Here is a 19,878-nt window from a genome sequence, read left to right as displayed (position 1 = left end):
TTGCAGGACAATCACAGTTAGAGAAGACCATCATTCCACGGTTGGTATCTTTATATCGATTCAAGGGAAGATGGAAAAGATGGCCTAACTCACCATATTGAGCCGCTGGTGAGCTTGTTGAAGGGACCTAGCAGGATCCAGAGCCAGCTACACTTGTGGAGAAATATACCCCTTTGCAGTACTGCTGAGGTGAACAAAAGCACCATTTGCAGCCTGCGCCACCGCATTCTGCAGCATGGCCCTTGTTACAATCTGCTCCCTCATCTGTACATGCACATATGATGAAGTGGGTTGTTAACGACCCACGGGAGCGTGTATTGGTTGTTGGGGTGTACATACACACTGGGGGATATACAGAGCGATACCGCTCAGAAGGGCTAAAATTAGGGATATTGCCCATTTTATTGCCCAGTTTGTACGGAACTTAATATAAGAATTACAACTAGCTTACATATAGTTGGAACTGCCAAGTTTGCTACACAGGTCCTGTGTTAAATGTGTGACTGTGGCACTTAAGGCTGTGAATATAAGCGCCCTTCAGATTCAGCCCCAGGCATAGGCAAACTAGGCAAATACCTAGGGGTATGCAGCTCATACAACTGATCCAGCAGCAGTGGGAGCATCCGTTCTAGGATGGCAGGCAGTAACAAAAATGGCCACCCTTCCTGGAATGCCCAGCTGCAGCAGCTCATCCTTCCATGGGCCTTGCAGAGTCCAACAGAATGAGCTAGAGCAGACTAACTACCTGCAGTCAGCCCAGAGGTCAGACTGGTGAGTGCAGAAGGGGGATTGAATTGTAATAACATGTGGCATATGTATAAGTGGCAATACTGTGTGGCATTTTGTGTATAAGAAATTTGCTAATATGCGGCATAATGTGCGGAGTGCATTACTATGTGCATTATGTGTGTAATAGTTGTTGTTACTGTGTGGCATTATGGGGGGTGATTCAGCTTTAGTCGCAAAAGTGCTAAAATCACTTTTCAGCGCTTTTAGCACTTCTGCACATGCGCATCCATTGCACAAACCTTCAAACTGCAATCACTTGTGAGTGACAGCGGGGGACGGTGTTGCGGCGTTCGGTTGGCAGCAACACAGCATTTGGTTGGCTGCATTGTTGCATTGGGTGGGTGTGATCTAAACAACGGTGGTGTGTTTGTATCATTTTTGGGGCGCTTCATGACATTTGCGTGAAATCACACTCAGCTGATACCAGCCAGGAAAATTGCGGCCATGCCCCTGCCTTTGCTGCTAGGCTAGTAGGCTACCATAGTTATGCAAGATGATCGCATTGCTGCGATGCAATTGCAAATATTTTGCAAACGCATCACGAGTGGGACCAGGCATGCTGGGCAGCCTTGCCCTGTGCCAAGTGGCCTCCTGCATGATAGAGAAAAATAGTTGCAGTTTTTTTCACAAAACTGCAACTGATATTGAATCAGACCATATGCGTAATTACTAATATGCGGTATAATGTGTAAGGGGCATTACTTTGTGGACAAAACCAAGTGCACTGCGGGTGGGGCAGATATAACATGTGCAGAGAGAATTAGATTTGGGTGAGTTATTTTGTTTCTGTGCACTAAAATACTGGCTTCATTATTTTACACTGCAATATAGATCTCACTTTGAAGTAAAACCCCACACAAATCTAATTCTATCTGCACAAGTTACATCTGCCCCACCTGCAGTGCACATGGTTTTGTCCAAGAAGGAATTTGTCAGAAAGAGTGAACCAAAAGAACCCCCAATGTGTAAGCCACATTACTGTGTTTCATTAGTGTACTGCATCAAATCAGCTATGGCCGACTCTGGACCCCTGCATGGTATACTGTGAATTATGTGTTTTAAATAAAAGTTATTTTTTACAAAGTGTTGTAAAAGTAATTGCTGAGAAACAATTCACATGCAATATTTTTTTTATTTTTGTTATAAGGTCATTTCTGTTGTAGATTCATTGTCCGTAAATTCTATGGTTGCATTCATTTTAAACCCTTACAGTTAGGAACACAAACATTACAGAACCCCAGTAAACAACCAAAAAATGAACTTCAACAGTGCCAGTTATGTTATACAGTAGAAAACATTTAATCATGTATTTTTAGATAATGACCTCAAAAGATTTAAAACAGAACCTATCATACATAACATATTATTATTATAATCATCATTCTTTATTCATAATCCCTCACAAGGGGCCCGCAGCAGGGTCTAGTAGGGTCAGACTTAGGGGTTTAATCTGTTTGGTACGGTGGGACCATATACGGGCGGATCAGTTTTTTTTTCATCTGCGCATGTGTAGCTTTCGCAATGCGCATGTGCGGCGACCTCACACCGCTCACGGTCGGGTCTCTCCGTGCGAAAAAATCTGTCTGCAAGAGTACGGTCATTGTGGGCGGCACCTATTTTTAGTATGTTAACTCTTATGAGTAGGGTCCTCCTGCCTCACGTACTCACCCTACCTCACCTGTACTCCGGTCCTGTTCTTCCCTTCCTCTACTTCATCTTCAGTCTCCTCGACAATTTTGACACCTACTTCTGAACTGATGCTGATTTTATTTCTACCAGCTATACCCCTATTTATACTGTATTTTTCAACACACCCTGTACGTTACCTTGTCATTTGTTTTTTGTTTGCTATGTACGGCGCTGCGGACACTTTGCGGCGCTTTATAAATAAACGTACTACTATTACTACATGTGGGCATTTTTATGGGAGTGGCCGGAATAATGAGGAAAACTGGGCGTAAACATGGGCGTACACGGGGGTGTGCACACAAAATGCACGGTGCCTTGATCGGCGAACGCATGTGCATTTTGGCCCAAAAAAAGATAGCTCCAGACCACCCATAGAGCTACCTCATGAGAGCGGACGCCTGGGTCTGCTAATTAACGCTGATTACTACTCAAACACATACACCTGAATGTAATAAGCAATGAAAATCATTATTTCACTACCTGCAAGCCACACACAGCCCTCAAACACATTGGAAGCTTATCTTTATACACTTCTCTACATGTAAAGATTGGTTTAATTTTAGCTAATATTCATTCTAATACCTGGTTATATATGTCAAGGTAGTTATTTTATAACCATCTACACCCATTCAGAAAGTGTTTTTTTATACTTTAAATAGCAGGACACTCAATTCACATGTGTCAACTTTTTCACTGTAACACAAACATACCAGTTTTTTATTATTGAAAAAGACACATAAACCACGTCTAAGAGCAACAATGATGTTTTTGGACTCAATTTCTACATGCAATGGTGGAGCAATGTCCTAAGGCCATGGCCACTATTTTGCACACAATCTTTATATTTTTGCCCAACAACATACATTTATGCACTTTCATATCTGCTATGAATTTTATGTAGCACATTCTGTATGTAAGATGCCACCAAGCACATTATTGCAATCACATATCTCTAACAAAGGATCACAACATCTGCCTATCACACTCTAAAGCAGTGGTAGCCAACTCCAGTCCTCGAGAGCTACCAACAGTTCAAATTTTCCAGACAACCTAGCTGCTGCAAATGTGCACTCATTACTCGCTGACACATTTTAAAAGATCCACAGGTGGAGCTAATTACTTCACTTGTGATTCTGTGAGGAGATCTGGAAAACATTAACTGTTGGTAGCTCTGGAGGACTGGAGTTGGCTACCCCAGCTCTAAAGTCTTATTTTGAACAATATTAGAACATGTTTGCACGTGGCGTACGCTCAGATATACGGAAGGTGTCGGTGTGAAAACGGACGAGATCCGTCCGTGCACTGTGGCGTACGCTCTGATGTACGCCAGGTATCAATGGCTAAGAGGGAGATCCGTCCATACACAGTGGCGTACGCTCAAGTGTACGCCACTCCCCATTGTCGGTGTCTGTGACCGTCCGTGTGCGGCTGTTCTGTGGGCGGACTTACGCTCACCGTGAGCGGACGGGAACCATACTTACGTTTCACTGTACCAAACAGAATAACCCCTTTACTCACATTTGCACAGAATGGAAAATGATTTCATGGTTCATGAATTGCGTATGGATTTGTGGGTGGATAAAGGTCTGCAATAGCTTTACAATTCATTCACATATTTGCAGGGTGCGGGTTTTCTATCTGTCTGGGCGGCTATCTACTGGCAGTCATCAGGGGCCAAATGTAATAGGTTGTGAGAATTGGAAAGTGAGAGATTTTGGCAGCAGACGCCGCCCGCGAATTACCCCGCTCCAGGAGGGGTGGGGGGGGGGCAGCCATCACCCGCAGATTGCCGCGGACCAGCACGGGGGGTGTGGGGCTCTAAGGGGGGGGGGGTCCGGAGCTAGAGCTCACCTGTTCCCTGCTGGGAGTAGCTGCTGGTACTTCCTGCTCTCCCTGGCCGGGAGCAATGCTGCAGCTCAGTACCGCCCTCCAGTGGCCGTTGCCCATGGCAAATGCCTGAAGCTGCCTAGTGGTGGTGCTGGCCCTGCTCTCACCCTATTACATTTGGCCCCATGTCTGAATCAGGCCCAAGGTTCACTCCTTCCCCACTATTTTCCACCTTTTCTTTCTTTCTTTTTTATTAGGTTATTTTTAATACCTATATGATGTTAATCTGATATTATTATTATTTCCCTAATGTTCTTTTTGGTGTAATACATTCCTTTATCAGCTGCACTGCTTTGTTCTTTATGGGCGGGATGTATTAATATACATCGCCGCCCTTCGCCTAACAACCGCCGCGATGCTGCCGCATATGTACTAACATATGCGGCTAGCATCGGGTTGCGGTGACGGAGACCCCTGCGATACCTGTGATGTGGTCTGCAGGGGTATCTGTCACCTCCCGGCGGCTGCCACCGTCCCCATGCGTCTCCTCCTCCCCCTGAAGCCGGATGTCCTCCTGGCTGTGACACCTGGGGGAGGAGGAGATCAAAGGAGGACGGGAGGGGGGGGAAGGGGCGCGCGGGCGGTGAAAGAAGCCCATAGGCTTCTATAGGGTATCGCCAGAGGGTGGCGATACCCTGCCTAGCGAAAACGGGGCGGACGGGTATTGATACATAGGAAAATGCGGTAAAACGGGGGTTTTACCGCATTTTCCCTTTAGTACATCTCGCCCTATGTCTTTATGGCTGTTAGCTGTTTTTATTGCCACACTTTATGTTTTTTTTTGTGGTTTAGAAGCTTTTTTTTGTCACCTGTAATAATGTCAACCATATATTTGTTTATGACTATGCTTAGTGTTTTTGTAAAAATGTGGATTGTGTTTTTTAACCCTTTTGCAATTCCTTGTCTTAATAAAATCATTTTGGAATAAAAAAATATGCATTAATGATTTCATAATACGTATACGTATATAAAAATATATGAATGCTTAGAGAACAAATCTTGATGGGGGCTTAATATATGCCATACTTGTCGACACTTTACTTCTCCCCACCCCTCCACTGATAGTGCACAGCTGGTCTTTTAGTGTTATTAGCATCACCCCCTCGCTACAATGACAGCAAATTGTTGGTCTCTGATGGTGGTGGGCCAAAGTAGTATTACTGAAGGCTGCTATCGAACTGTGGGTAGATATGGTCAGACTTGCCGCAGAGAAGAGTGCAACCCAACATACTAAGGAATACACAATTGGCCTGCACCAATTACAGACAAGTTATGTTCTACTCTGTTTTAGCACCTAGTGTCATCCTTAAAATCCTTAAAATCATCATATCCAGGTGACATATGAAAAGACCAGTATCCTGCTATTCATGTAGATTGTTATTCATGTTGGACGGGATGCATTAACATCTGCGGGCCCACTTCGCCACACATCGCCAGCTACTGCAGAGATAATTATCGCATATGCACTACCATATGCGATAATTATCAGAAAAGACAGCTCCTGCATTAAGAGCTGTCCTTTGCAAAGTGTCCGGCAGGGTCCCGGCGGCTCCCCCCCTCCCTAACCCAGCTGGATGCTGCTGCTGCAGGGCGGGCTCTCCTCCGCTTCCCTTCACCCAGAAGAGGATTTAGAGTGCAGGGAGGAGGAGGTCACTGCTCCGGGCAGCACAGAGCTGTGCTGCCTGGACACAGACGAGGGGGTCCGTGCGGGGAAGCAGTTGATCGTGGTGGGTCATGGTAGAAGCTTATAGGCTTCTATGGGGTATTGCCAGCTTTTGTTGGCGATGCCCCCTGTCACGGTAACCTGGCGGTGGGGCTTTAGCGCATTCCACAATGCAGTAAAAAACCCCGGTAACGTGACAGGTGGGGGGTCAAGGGGGACAGTTATGATGAGCCTCAGCAATCTGAGGGGCCCCAGATCATATTGTGCACCGCCGGCCGTTCGGCTGCTGTTGTTTGCCCACAGCCGCCTGTCAGCTCCCCTCTATGCAGTGACTGTCCAGGAGTGCCAGAGAAGGAGAGAAGTACAGCAATATCATACACTCTTATGCTGAACAAGCAGGCAGCTAAATGGAGTCTCAGGGAGCGGGGGCTGAAGAGCTGAATGGAGAGAGGGGTTGTTGAAGAGCCAAGCGGAGAGGGGAGGCAGGTGAAGAGCTGAGCGGAAGAGTGTGCAGTGAACAGCTGAGTGGAGAGGGGAGCCGGTGAAGAGCAGTAGGGAGCTGGTTCAGCTGAGCTGGGGGAGAAGCTGTGGTCCCATGAGTATAAGCAATGTCCAATTTCAGCTCCTCGGAGCTGAATTTATTGCAGTTTGGAACTGGGGAGAACTGCCTGATCCTGATGGCTAGCATTGGCAAGAAGCTGCAGCAGGGACGAAAGCTATGTGTTCTAACTGCAGAGGATCAAGGTGAGGGGCAGAGTGCCAGCTGTAATGTATTTGGTTTGTATAATTCTGTTACTGTGTCACATAGAAGGGGGGGGGGGGGGGGTTGAGGGTATTTGGGGAGGTAGGGGGGCCCCAGAGATATAAGTGTTTGAGGCGCCAATATTTCTATTGCTCTGTTTATCACTCTCCACTTTATCACTTTTTGAAGCTTGATACATATGGCCCTTTATTACATTGAGGCGGTTTGTCAAGACATCCCAACCCAGTCCTCTGCTGTGATCAGTATCAGACAGATGGGATGCTTGATCATGGGTTCACAATTCCCACTGTTGTTACTTCAGCAGTTGTGGTCAGATAAAAGTCAGTAAACAAGTGTTATTACCAGATGTTGGATCCTCGTGATCTGACGATTCCCCTGTAAAAACAAACTTTAAAATTGCTCAGCAAGCAAGTCAACATTTCCATGCTACGTTTTCCTGTACTCTCTTTGATAATTGTCTGCTGGCAAAAGTTCACTGGCGTAGAAACCCATTTCAGGTCTCCGACACATCATGAGGGTTGTAGGACACCACATCATATACTAGTTGCATCTACCCCTGTCATTATATGTGTAAAGTTAGTGCGGGCAATCCCAATAAATTGGAGCTAATTACAGGAGATATAAACCACTCATACTATACAGCCACAGACTACACCCTGGGTATGGTTAGCTCTTTATAGACTGTACACTTTATAGTTCTACAATGGCATTTATGTGGGTAAAGACCAACACAGTGGGTGTGCAGGAACACACAGTAATTACATCCAAGAACAAGACTCCTACAAATCAAAACATGCATACACCCATATAATGCCAGCCCATATTATGCCAGCACTGTTTCATACCCCTCATTAATTAGACCCAGCCCAAGAAGCTTGCCGTTTAGTAAGGACTGTGCAACTGGAAATCTAGTAAAGCTTCCTTGAGAAAATTCATAGAGCTATATTATATGAAACCATATAGGAGGGTATGGGATTTCTGCGGTATTAGAGATGCCGCTAACATGATATATGGAATTTCCTGTACAAGGAAGAGAGAAGCCATAAAATCATCTATAATCTCTCATTGGTGCCACACTGCCACCAGCGCCAGCTGCTAAAATATCATTCATGAGATGTCATGAAGGGGGGGATATAATTCATTTAGATAGTGGGGACTCAGCTTTTGTGGGTCGTGAACCTTTGAATTGAAAGTGATATTACAAATATTTTTAGTAGTTTATAGGATAAATGAGATGGGTATAGTCAGTGTCACTGACTATACCCATCTCATTTATCCTACAAACTACTACAATTATTTATACAAGTCCGGTGAGTGCCGCTATTTTTCTTTTGGGAAGAATTTGTGTCCATATTATTGCTGTTGAGGGCACCCAGGGCTGCTGCTGTATCTTCAAGAGTGCCAAACAATCTACAAACTATATATATGCTTTGGATGGGCACCAGAGTCTGTTGTAACAGTACATGGGAGTGCACCATTTTCAAGGTGCATAACATTCTGCACCTTGAAAACGGGGGCTGTGTGTGTATGTATATGTATATGTATATATATATATATATATATATATATATATATACAGTGGTCGAAGTGGAAATTTTGAAGTGGGGGTATGGAAATTTTGAAGTGGGGGTATGGAAAAGTAAAGAGTGAATATAGTGCGCACCTTCGGACACCCCCCTGTCCATCAACGTCCCCTGCCAGACTGCCCCGTTGTACAGGGGTATTACAAAAGCACAATATGCGCTGCTGAGTGATCAGAGATCAAATTAAAGTGGCGGTATGGCATACCCCCGTATACCGCCCCACTTCGACCACTGTATATATATATATATATATATATATATATATATATAGTGTATATATATATATATATATATATATATATATATATATATACCAGTCAGTATGAATATATATTAGTATAAGTATATCCACATTTAAATACAATAGCCAGAAAGGGGAAACATTTTATTATTATCTGCAGGCTCTATGTTTATTTGCTACAAATGAGGCACATATAGTATTTACTAATGTATAGAGGAAAAACATTATTCATATTACAAAAAACAAAATGGCTGTATGCTTGGGCCTACAATGATCAATCAGTTATTCTTAAACACTATGCCATTTGATATTGAAGCTCACCTCAAATGCTGCGTGATTAATCTGTAGTTGGGAGGGCAGAATTGCAAGCAATGTGCTCCAAGGTCCTGATTCAGATGACACATTGGGAAAATACACCCATTGATTTTTTTACTGGTAATTTAAGGGGCAATACAATTAACCACGATCATTAATCAGAGGGAAATGGATATCGGCATGAGGGGGAGAACTAACCATTAAATGACTATTCAGCACAGTGCCCCTTCAAAGTGATTTCCAGAGTATAACAATAAAATAACACCTATTTACAAAACTTAGCCACTAAAAATAACTTAATAAAAAAAAAAAAAAATGCATAAACATTTTTTGGTGTTTATTACATATTTTGCATGATACACATATGTTCATTCAACCAGAAACATTCTGCAAAATATTGTTTGCTGTTCCCAAGTATGGATATTATCTGAGTAAGGAACTCAAGGTCTTTGTTTCTGGAGTCAAAACACTAATAAGAAAAAAATAAAGCAGAACTTGGCTAAGGCCTTTGCTCTGTGATAAAAGTTACATTCTCTGATGAGCTGCCAGCGTAGCTGAGTGGTTATATGAGGTCCCATAGGTGGGGGGTGTCTCACAGTTACTCCAGGTCTTTGTTATGTAGAGAAAAAAACCACAATGTCAATAACAGAACCTTTCCATATAATAACCAACAAAACTGCTGATCGGGTGACTGATTCAGGATGGATTGCTAATTAGAGAAAAAGCAGATGACTGCAGGCATAAAGCCGCAATCCAGAAATAAACAATAAACGCAAAATTGCAATGCATTCGCAGATCCATTAGCAAAACACGAAATGTCAAAGTACTTTCCATCTGAGTAAGTCTGAGGCTTTGTTTCCGGACATAAACGCTGGCTTTCTGTCAGGTAAACTGTGACTGTTAGGTGTTCTAATTTTCAGCCCATGCAAAGTTGTTTGATAATCACTAGATTTGTGATCCATGCGGAATCAGGCTCAAGATGTAAAATACTTACCAGACCCTTGTCAGGATTCCCTCTACCAAGATGCCGGCATCGGTATAACTGCTCATTCTAGCACCCGCCATCTTTGAAAACCCATGCAGTTCCTGTTCCCTGCCTGGGGTGTCGCTGTCTGCTGTGGTGTTTCTAGCACAGGTCTGGTTTGCATATCAGTGCTGATATACAGACCACACTGCTAGAAGCATAGGCAGGGAAGAGGAACTGCATGGGTTTTCAAAGATGGCGAGTGCTAGAATGAACACTAGGTATGCTGACTGTTGGCATCCCAGCTGCCAGTCATCTGTAGGTATTCTTGGCTGTTGTCCACATGCATTTTCTCTAGACTGTTAGACTGAACTGTTACTGATGCCACATTAATGCACACTGTGGTCTCTGTAAAGTAACACTCTAATACCCCTTTCAAACATATGCCCAGCAAATACACTACTCAGACCTGGATTTTTCAACACGATTTAACCCAGGTTCTAGTTTGAAGAACCCCTTTCACACATACTCCATGTCTGCCCTGACATTCAGTGTGAAGTCATTTAAAGGGTACACCTCCCATCTGCACTGATAAAATCATCTATACTAGACCCAGTCCATTCTGCTTGAGGTGCCCAATCTTGTTTCTTCCAGAACCCGATGTTGCATGCCATTTGCAGTCACATCAGGTGCTGGAGGAGGGCTGGCAGCAGTCTAGTGGGGCAGCACCATGAAGGAGTGCAGGTGGCTGCGGGGCTCAGCGGCGGCAGAATTTGAAAAAAATATTTAAAACACTGGGCAGCCCTCTCTCTCAGCCAATCAGGAGGCTGCCCAGTGTGTTAAATAGTTTTTTTCAAAACTGCTGAGCCCTGCCGCCACCAGCGCTCCTTCACAGACCTGTGCAACACCACTTTGGTACCCTACCCACCGCCACCAGCGATATGGTGCCCACTTTACTGCCGCCAGTGCCTCAGTCCCCGATCCACCGCCACACGCATTCTGGCCCCCGCTCCCTGAACCCACCGCTGATTGCATTCGAGTGATTGCATGTAGTTAAAAAGCACATGTGATCGGTCATGCAATTCGATAAACATTCTGTGCAGTACATAATATTTTTCAATGCAACATCGCGTCGGGGTACCCATTATTCATGCATACATTCTTTTGTTTTATCACACTGATGCGGTCAAAACGGAAGGATTGTATGCGATATCACCCTAGTACAGGGGTCCCCAATCTTTTTGAATCACGGCACCCCTAGAGTATCAGAATTTTTTCATGGCACCCCTAGGCCAAAGGAAAAAAAGCAGAATAAATATAACATTAAGTAGATTGGGTTTATATGCCACCCTTCTGGTCAGTTATGTGGTAAAGGGCAGGATTTGCTTCTGTTTGTACACATTTTATGATTGGCAGCCACCAGCACTGGTTTTGCCCATAAGCAATTAACTATAAATAATTTGAATTGGTCCTGGACCACCAACCTGAGGCACCCCTGCAAGTGTCCCAAGGCACCCCAGGGAGCCACGGCACACAGTTTGGGAACCACTGCCCTAGTATATTACATCAGTGCACAACTGAAAGGATGGGTCTTGTAAAAAAAAGTAGTCAGTTAGCACTTACCACTCTATTAACACACAAAATAAACATACCAATGTACTAAATTCATTCAGTTTAACTAACTCGGAATTAATGATAAATATAAGATATGAAATTATTCTGTGTTCTAACTGACAATATTTGAAAGTCAGTGGAAGAGCATAAGAGCAGATGTTTCATGGGTGACCTAATTTCTACCTGGAAACGGATGCCCTGACTACCTCAAACTGCTGTCACAATCTGTCACAGGTTCTAACACCAGTGCATTCATTTTCCCACGGCTAAATTACAGTGCCACGAAGCAGATTCCACTGTGAGACACATCTGATATGAGTGTAGTTCTGTTCACTGAAATCACTCACTCAGAGTAAGTTATGTTATGGATTAGTCTTTTTAAGTGGTGTCTTAAGCACGTTGTAACCTGTAGGACATGACAGCATACATTTTAATGAGTTCTTTATGCTATGCACAAGGCAGGACAGCAAGTACAGAAGGGTCTGTGGCTAATGATAATATGTTTATTAATCATATTAGCATACCTCCCAACTGTCACGATTCCGTCGGGACAGTCCCGATTTTCGGGTCCTGTCCCGACGTCCCACCCGCGGCAGGCATTGTCCCGCTGCGGGGGGGTGGCAGTTGGGAGACCCCCCAATGTAGTAGAATAGACGCTGTGCGCATGCGCACAGCGTCTATTCTCGTATGAAAATGAGGTCGCGGCTAATTAGCATAAGCCGCGCCCTCATTTGCATACGCCACGCCCCCTTTTCGGGCGCTCGCGCGGCTTCGCTGCGCGAGTGTCCCTATTTCTTCACATGAAAAGTTGGGAGGTATGTATTAGGAGGGATGTAATAGCCTGTGAGAAGGAGTAAAACTTTGTGCATACCTCCCAACAGTCCCGATTTTATCGGGACAGTCCCGATTGTCAGGGCCTGTCCCGATGTCCCACCCGCGGGCGGCAGTGTCCCGCGGTGTGGGGGGGCTGTTGGGAGTCCCCCCTGTCAGCTGCTAAGCAGCGGGGAATAAACGCTGTGCGCATGCGCACAGCATCTATTCCCGCAGCCAGGGGACTGGGGGCATGGCTAGAGGCTCACAGAGCCTCTGGGTCATGCCCCCATAGCGGCAAAATGGGGGCGTGGCCTCGCGGGAGAGCTGCAAGTATAGGCCACGCCCCAAATTAGGCCACGCCCCCTAAAATTTCGGTTCGCCTCCGGCGTGCCGGAGCATCGTCCCGCTTGCAGAACTTCAAAAGTTGGGAGGTATGCTTTGTGCAAGTTTTCCCATGTTTTTAAAGCAGCAAACATGTATTTGGCAAAACCAGGTTGGTATTGCTGTGTGAATGGTTTCGCTTTAAAAAAAATAAAAAGGAGAGAACTTGTACAAAGTCTCACACTTCCTTCTCTTCCTTCTATTACATCCCCCTAAAATGATCTATATTAATTTCGAAGACTAACTATAACATACAACGTAAGTAGTCTACACACGGTGCGCTTTACTTTCTATTCAATCCCTATTCGATTGAATCGCACAGTGCTGTGCACACATTTGATTTAGACTATACAGTACAGATCTGTTCTATAGTCTTGCCTGCACAGTCTATTTTGATGCCGCAGGGCCACACTACATTGAACCGTGTGTATGTCCTATTAGAAATTAATTCTAATTAGTTGTCACTTATTATTATTATTATTATTATTATTATTATTATTAGAGATGTGCAGGCTCTGATTTACTCTGATTTACTCTGATTTCAAAGCAGGATCTTATTGGCTGTCCCAAATCACATGACAGTTGTTGACAGTTGATAGCCATTAAGATCCTGCTTTGAAATCAGAGTAAACCAGAGCCTGCACATCTCTAATTATTATTAATAATTAATTATTATTATTATTATCATCATCATCAACAACCATCTAGGTGTCTAGGTCGACATGAGACGAGGTCGACATGTGTCTAGGTCGACAAATGTGTTAGGTTGACATGGGTTAGGTCGACAGTGAAAAGGTCGACATGGGGTTTTTCACAGTTTTTTAGCCGACGTGCCGACAGGCGGTATTTCATTCCCTACCATCCAATAGGGCATGGTAGGAGAATAAAACCAAAGTATGGGGAGTGCAGCAAGCCATGCGAGGGGACGCGGTGTACTTAAAAAAGTGTCCACGTCAATTGTGTCGACAATAGGGTCAAAAACTGTGAAAAAACCCATGTCAACCTTTTGACTGTTGACCTAACCCATGTCGACCTAACGCATGTGTCAACCTAGACAATTGTCGACCATGTCCCATGTCAACCTAGACACCTGTCGACCTTGCAATATGTCGACCCAATGGTGTCGACCATCATTAGGTTGACCCAATGATCCCAACCCATCCTATTATAGGCATGCGATAATTCTCCATAAGGTTTTTTTCGAGTTAGTTCTCCTTTCTGAGCAGGTGAAAAGTTGGGGAGACTCCCTAGTTTGGGGTTAAAATGTCGGGACTTGGTTCAGAAACCTTTGGCCACCCCCCTTAATGACTAATTAGGCACTTTGAAGTTTTTAATTATTTTTATTAGCCAATAGTGAGATGTCAGTTTTGGGATGAAAAAGTGCAAAATGATTGAAATCGTTGTAGAATGTATAGGGGTGCCTCTTGATAGGGACAAGGTTTTTAAGGTCTGTTGTTTTTGCAAGGTTTTTGAAAGCGCCTTTGACTCAAATATAAACTTATTCCCATTCTCCTGTGCCCTAAATTTTATGAGAGCATTTCTTTTTAAAACAGAAGTTTGACTTTTTTGAGTGTTTAAAAGAAAAAATCCATAATGCAGCCATTTTACACATTTTAAGTCCCCAATATCCTATTTTGTGCCAAGTACAAGCTGATTTTCACTTGCAATTTTCACTGTTTAACACACCTACTGTATTTTCTCTATTTTCAAATAGGATAGGTTGAAAAATATGCGGCTTTTTCAGGTCAATAAGTGGGATCACTTTACTCCCGATAGCAGGTTGAGATATCGCATTAGTGCTAGCTGAACTTTGTCCACACAGAGTTCTAGACATGCGTCTTAAAGCTTTCCCATACCATAGTGTATAATGTTCTTAATGAGCACATTTCTGTACCACAATGCATAGGCAAATGCAGAGTTACCACCACATCATGCAGTGTAAGGGACAGAGTAGAGCTGCTGTACATTGCTTCTTCTAACACATTTACTTTATGTGTGGATCTGAGCCTTCAAACATCGTATTGGAGAGCAGCTGTCAGGTGGCAGAGACAGGAGCCTTACTATATAGTGGGAGATTGTGAGCTTAGAAAGTGCAGTACTGGTTCTATAATGTTTGTGTATTTATTTATTATGATATGTTTAACATTTTCCTGACCACATATTTTTATATAGCCTATGCTATAGACCAGCGGTTCTCAAACTGTGGGTCCTGACCCGAAAGTGGGTCCCGACCTTCTCATCATGAGGTCGCGACTCCATGTTGCTGACCATCAGGCTGATGACTTTTCTAATCTCAGTCCGTTATTCAAGGAGTCTGAAAAATCTGTTGAATTATCTGTTATTTTAGACTCCTCCCATCATTTTGTGCCTCCACAATGCTGCCATGTATGTGCTGTCTGCTGACTACACATGTGATAGGATGACCTTCTGCGGTAACTTGCTGGGGTCCTGTCATTATTGTTATCTGATGGGGTCCCAGAGCAAAATAGTTTGAGGACCCCTGCTATAGACCATCTGTGCTGTTGAATATTAATGATCTATTTCATACAGTATCCAGTGCATAAAAATACCAATTTTTAGGGCTTTTACCATTCCCCCAGATTCCATTTCTTACTCCTATGCAGAGTAGGAGATTTTGGATTACATTTGGAAATCCCCCTCTAAAGTCCTGTGTTTGCCACTGCAAGGTTTGTGATCAATATAGTTAACTGAAAATTGATGTGAAGCAAGCACTTATCAGAAAGTGTGTTTGTGGACAAGACCAATCCACTTACCACATACAAACAGTTTTTCTTCAGCTCTCTGCCAGCAGAGTAGGTACAGGTTCATAGTACAGGTTGTGTGTTGGCGCAGATCTTGCCATCTTGGCCCCCCACTGTGCCCTGCTGCAAAATGCAACTTTGTACCATATGGGAAGGTGCCACAATAATGCAACTGATGCAGATTGCAACATCAAGACTTTTGAACATATAGTTCTCCAGGGAAGCTATGCAGGAGGCTGTCTACTCTATCTGGAGTCGGGCAGAGCATCTTGAAATGTTGGAGTCTCCAAAACATACTGATAAAGTATGTAACATAGAAACATAGAAACATAGAATTTGACGGCAGATAAGAACCACTTGGCCATCTAGTCTGCCCCTTTTTTTTAAACATGTTACCTCAAACCATTTGATCCTTATTTTTTTGTAAGGATATCAATATGCGGGTGCCGGATGGGTTCCCGACAGTTGGGATCCCGACAGTCATTTACCCGACGTTGGCATCCCGACTGTCAAAACGCCGGCAGCCGGGTGACCGACGGCCACCCACTATTTTCCCTCGTGGGGGTCCACGACTCCCATAGAGGGAGACTAGAATAGGTGGCTCGCGTGGCGAGCCACTGTGCCCGCAGCGTGGCGAGCGCAGCGTGGCGAGCGCAGCGAGCCCGCAAGGGGCTTTTTTGCACTCGCCATGCTGTCTGACTCCAACGTCGGGATAATGACTGTCAGGATCCCGACTGTCGGAGTCCCATACCACACCCCAATATGCTTATCCCAAGCATGTAAGTATGGCTTACATCATTGGGACTATTACTAGCATGGCAAGGGCAGTTAATACAAACCTCACAACACTAATCGCCTAATATAATGTTTGAAGAAAGTTTATTTAACTGATTTCAGGTTTAGTTTCTCTAAGGGCGACTTTGAGCTGAAAGCCGCTCAAAACAGCTTGTTTGAGCGGCTTTTAGCTCAAAGCCGCCCAGTGTGTATGCCCCAGCAATGAGCGGCGAGAGCTGCTGTGTGCTTCCACATCATCGCCGGGAAAGCCACTCATCTGCTGGTTATACCAGCAGATGAGCGGCATTGAGGATGGCTTTGCGCTATGCAACGCCATCTTCCCCCCTCCGTCGGCACCGGGCAGAGGGAAAGCCGCTCATTGTGTATGCACTGAGCGGCTATCCCCGCAGCGATGATTGGCATAGTCGGCCAGTGTGTATGGACCTTATCTTATCCTAATTTTAGAGACTAGTCCATTAACTTGTTTGTAATAAAATGAATAATAATCATCAGCATTACTGCCTAGTGCCTCTTATCAGGTTACCCCAACTGTGTGCTGATGATCAATTGATAAGTAACGTTCCAGTTATTTCATTTCTCATCACCTGATCTTGCAAATGTAGATATGTTTCTATGAAAAGACCCACCGGGAACTAGAATGTACTCTGCTTTGGAACATAAGTGAATTATGTTGTAAATGGTATCTTGCAATTGGCTCTTAAGAAAAATAAACCTGAAACTCTGAAATAGAGTTCTGATGAGTCAGCGGACTAAAGATAATTGAAAAAAATATTCTAATTAAAAAGTGCATATACTTTATTAACTAACTGTCAAGGAAATAACTATAGCAAAATGAGATTGTACTACTTTTGTGAAGCAGTGTATTGGCCGCTTATTCTGTATATATATATATATATATATATATATATATATATATATTATTTTATTTATTTATTAACAGTTTCTTATATAGCGCACACATATTCCGCAGCGCTTTACAGAGAATATTTGAGCATTCACATCAGTCCCTGCCCCAATGGAGCTTACAATCTATATTCTCTACCACATGTACATGCGCACACAGACATTCAGGCGTTAATTTGTTGGGAGCCAATTAACCTAACAGTATATTTTTGGATTGTGGGAGGAAATCGGAGTACCCAGAGGAAACCAATGCAAGTACAGGGAGAATATACAAACTCTGCACAGTTTGGGCCATGGTGGGAATCAAACCCATAACCTCATATATAGTCAGTATCACTGAAGATATTATGATGTAGATTTAGTTGAGACAGCTCTTTAGGAATAGAAATATGCCCTTTAATTTATTAATTCCTTCACTGGGGTCGATCCTATTAGCCGCAGATGATTCCCATGTGCAAATCATCTTTGCACAGGACGCATGTTGCAGCGGACGGAATTCGCCGACAAATTCTCACTGCTTCATAGGGATGCAAGCAAATTTGAGCAAATTTAGGTCTGAAAATGGTGCCAAATCTAGTAAAATGGGTGCCATTGCCAGCATTTAAACGCCGTTGGAACGACACCTTCCAAATAATAGGATTGACCATTCATTGAAGAGTTGGGGTTTGTTTAAGAAAGGAATTGATATTGGGTATGTGAATGTGACATTAGAATACAGTATGCATGGGGGTCTGTGCTAAATCAAGGTCAACATTTTAAGATTTCAACATTATATATTGAATCTATTGGCTGGGAATATATTTACTATATCTGCTTGAGTAGGAATCCCATTTGATACATTTATTCTGATTAAGGAAAAGTACATTTGCTGGATACAAACCACACAATAAAACCAGTAACTCCTTGGAATTGTTTCAGTAAAGAAACAGAAATATACAATATATCTATTTAAATCTAATTTAAAAATAAAGTGTAAATGAATATTCTCCTGCACACGTCCATAGTATTCTGCTCACACTCACCTTGTCCCAGTGCTCACTTGCAGTCTTCTGATGCTGTGCAGTTCCTTTTCTGTTACTAGACTAGAGAGTCGCCTGCAGAGATTTATAAAGAGCACACATTCACACACATTCATACACACACACACACACACACACACCAGGCACAGCCCCTCCTCCTTCCCACAGACCACACAGCTGGACACAGAACAGACCCTGAGGCTGCGGCATATCATGTAAAAGACTTGAGCAGGAAAAAAAACACAACATGAAAGACATTAAATACAAACATACATTGCAAAACCACAGGAGTCCCCAAAAACTACTTACAGAAGAATAAGGCATAGCAAAACACAGTGACGAGCACTCTAGTAACGGAGGGAACACAACAAGATAATACAAATTACCTGTACATTTGAGCATCACAATTTATTTATTTATTACGAGTTATTTATATAGAGCATATTCCGCAGCGCTTTACAGAGAATATTTAAACATTCACATCAGTCCCTGCCCCAGTGGAGCTTACAATCTATATTCCCTAACACATGTACATACATTCATTCTAGGATTAATTTTGTTGGGAGCCAATTAACCTACCAGTATATTTTTGGATTGTGGGAGGAAACCCATGCAAGCACAGGGAGAAAATATAAACTCTGCACAGTTAGGGTCATGGTGGGAATGGAACCCATGACCTCAGTTCTGTGACGCAGTAATGCTAACCATTACACCATCAGCGCTGCCTGCAGTGATTAGCAGTGCTGTCTAACAACACTACTCTGTTCTGATCCTGTCTCTATCTGCATTCGTTTCCTGTTCTCACTAGTTTTGTATTGGTTTTCCTTACTACTTTTTGCCACAGGGAGATTGTAACACTAGTTTCCTGACAAAGCAGTACTACGCTGACTGCCATTGTCATAGAATAAATGGCTGTTTAACATTGGTACTCAGTATGTAAACATTGCTGTTTAGGACTATTCTCAAATAGGGATCTATTCATCATCACTTCATGAGGAAACACTTGTTTCCATATGTTTTCGGCGTTTGCCTGTGGGAGCTACCAATATCTTCAGATGGCGGTGGTTGCTGAAATCACACTCCTTTCTATGGGAAGCAGTTTGGAAGAGAAATTGTATCCTTTGACCCTGTTCAGTCAAATCCCCCCCCCCCCCCAGTCATACACATGGTATGATTTGCTTGCGATTCGATTGGAATCAAATCGAATGGTTTGCAAAATGCATTCGATGTGACTATATACTACAGATCTTTACAATATAGTTTTGTCTGACAAGACGATTTTTCTATTCGATTTACACTTCATGGGAGCGCACATTGGGATCGAATCTGCAATTTTTTAATTAAATTCTCTTCTAGAAGCAAAATCGAATAGAAAAATTGTGCATATAGCACCGTGTGTACCCTCTATAACACTGCTGAGTCAGATTTTGCAATGCTACAGTCAGTGAGGTAACTAGAACTTTTAGAGACCCATAGCAAAATTTTGAAAGGTCTCCCCCCAAGCCTTTGTCCCAGCAATGCCCCATAATGGTAGGAGAGAGAGTGGATGAGAGAAAAAGGGGTTGTCAGGGGGAAAGCGAAAGGGTGAGCTGATAGAGATAGCAGGGATATTTGATTTCCCCGCTTTGAGATAATGTTGAAATATTCCTTTGTCTTAGTATCTACCGCTGCTACTTGGAGCAAGGTGGATAAATAAT

General features: G+C 43.4%; 1 protein-coding gene across 1 annotated transcript in view; it reads right to left on the bottom strand.

Moving 5' to 3' along the window:
• Positions 1-18,340, bottom strand: part of PLTP (phospholipid transfer protein) — a 38,541-nt gene extending 20,201 nt beyond the window's left edge. Inside the window, exon 1 of the mRNA XM_083147898.1 lies at positions 18,185-18,340. The gene's annotated coding sequence lies outside the window, so the exon portion shown is untranslated. The remainder of the gene's footprint in view (positions 1-18,184) is intronic.
• Positions 18,341-19,878: the final 1,538 nt, after the last annotated feature.

Source organism: Crinia signifera, chromosome 6 (assembly GCF_055691185.1).
Source record: "Crinia signifera chromosome 6, ASM5569118v1, whole genome shotgun sequence".
In the NCBI taxonomy this organism is placed as follows: Eukaryota; Metazoa; Chordata; class Amphibia; order Anura; family Myobatrachidae; genus Crinia; species Crinia signifera.
This window is presented reverse-complemented; position numbering and strand designations above follow the sequence as displayed.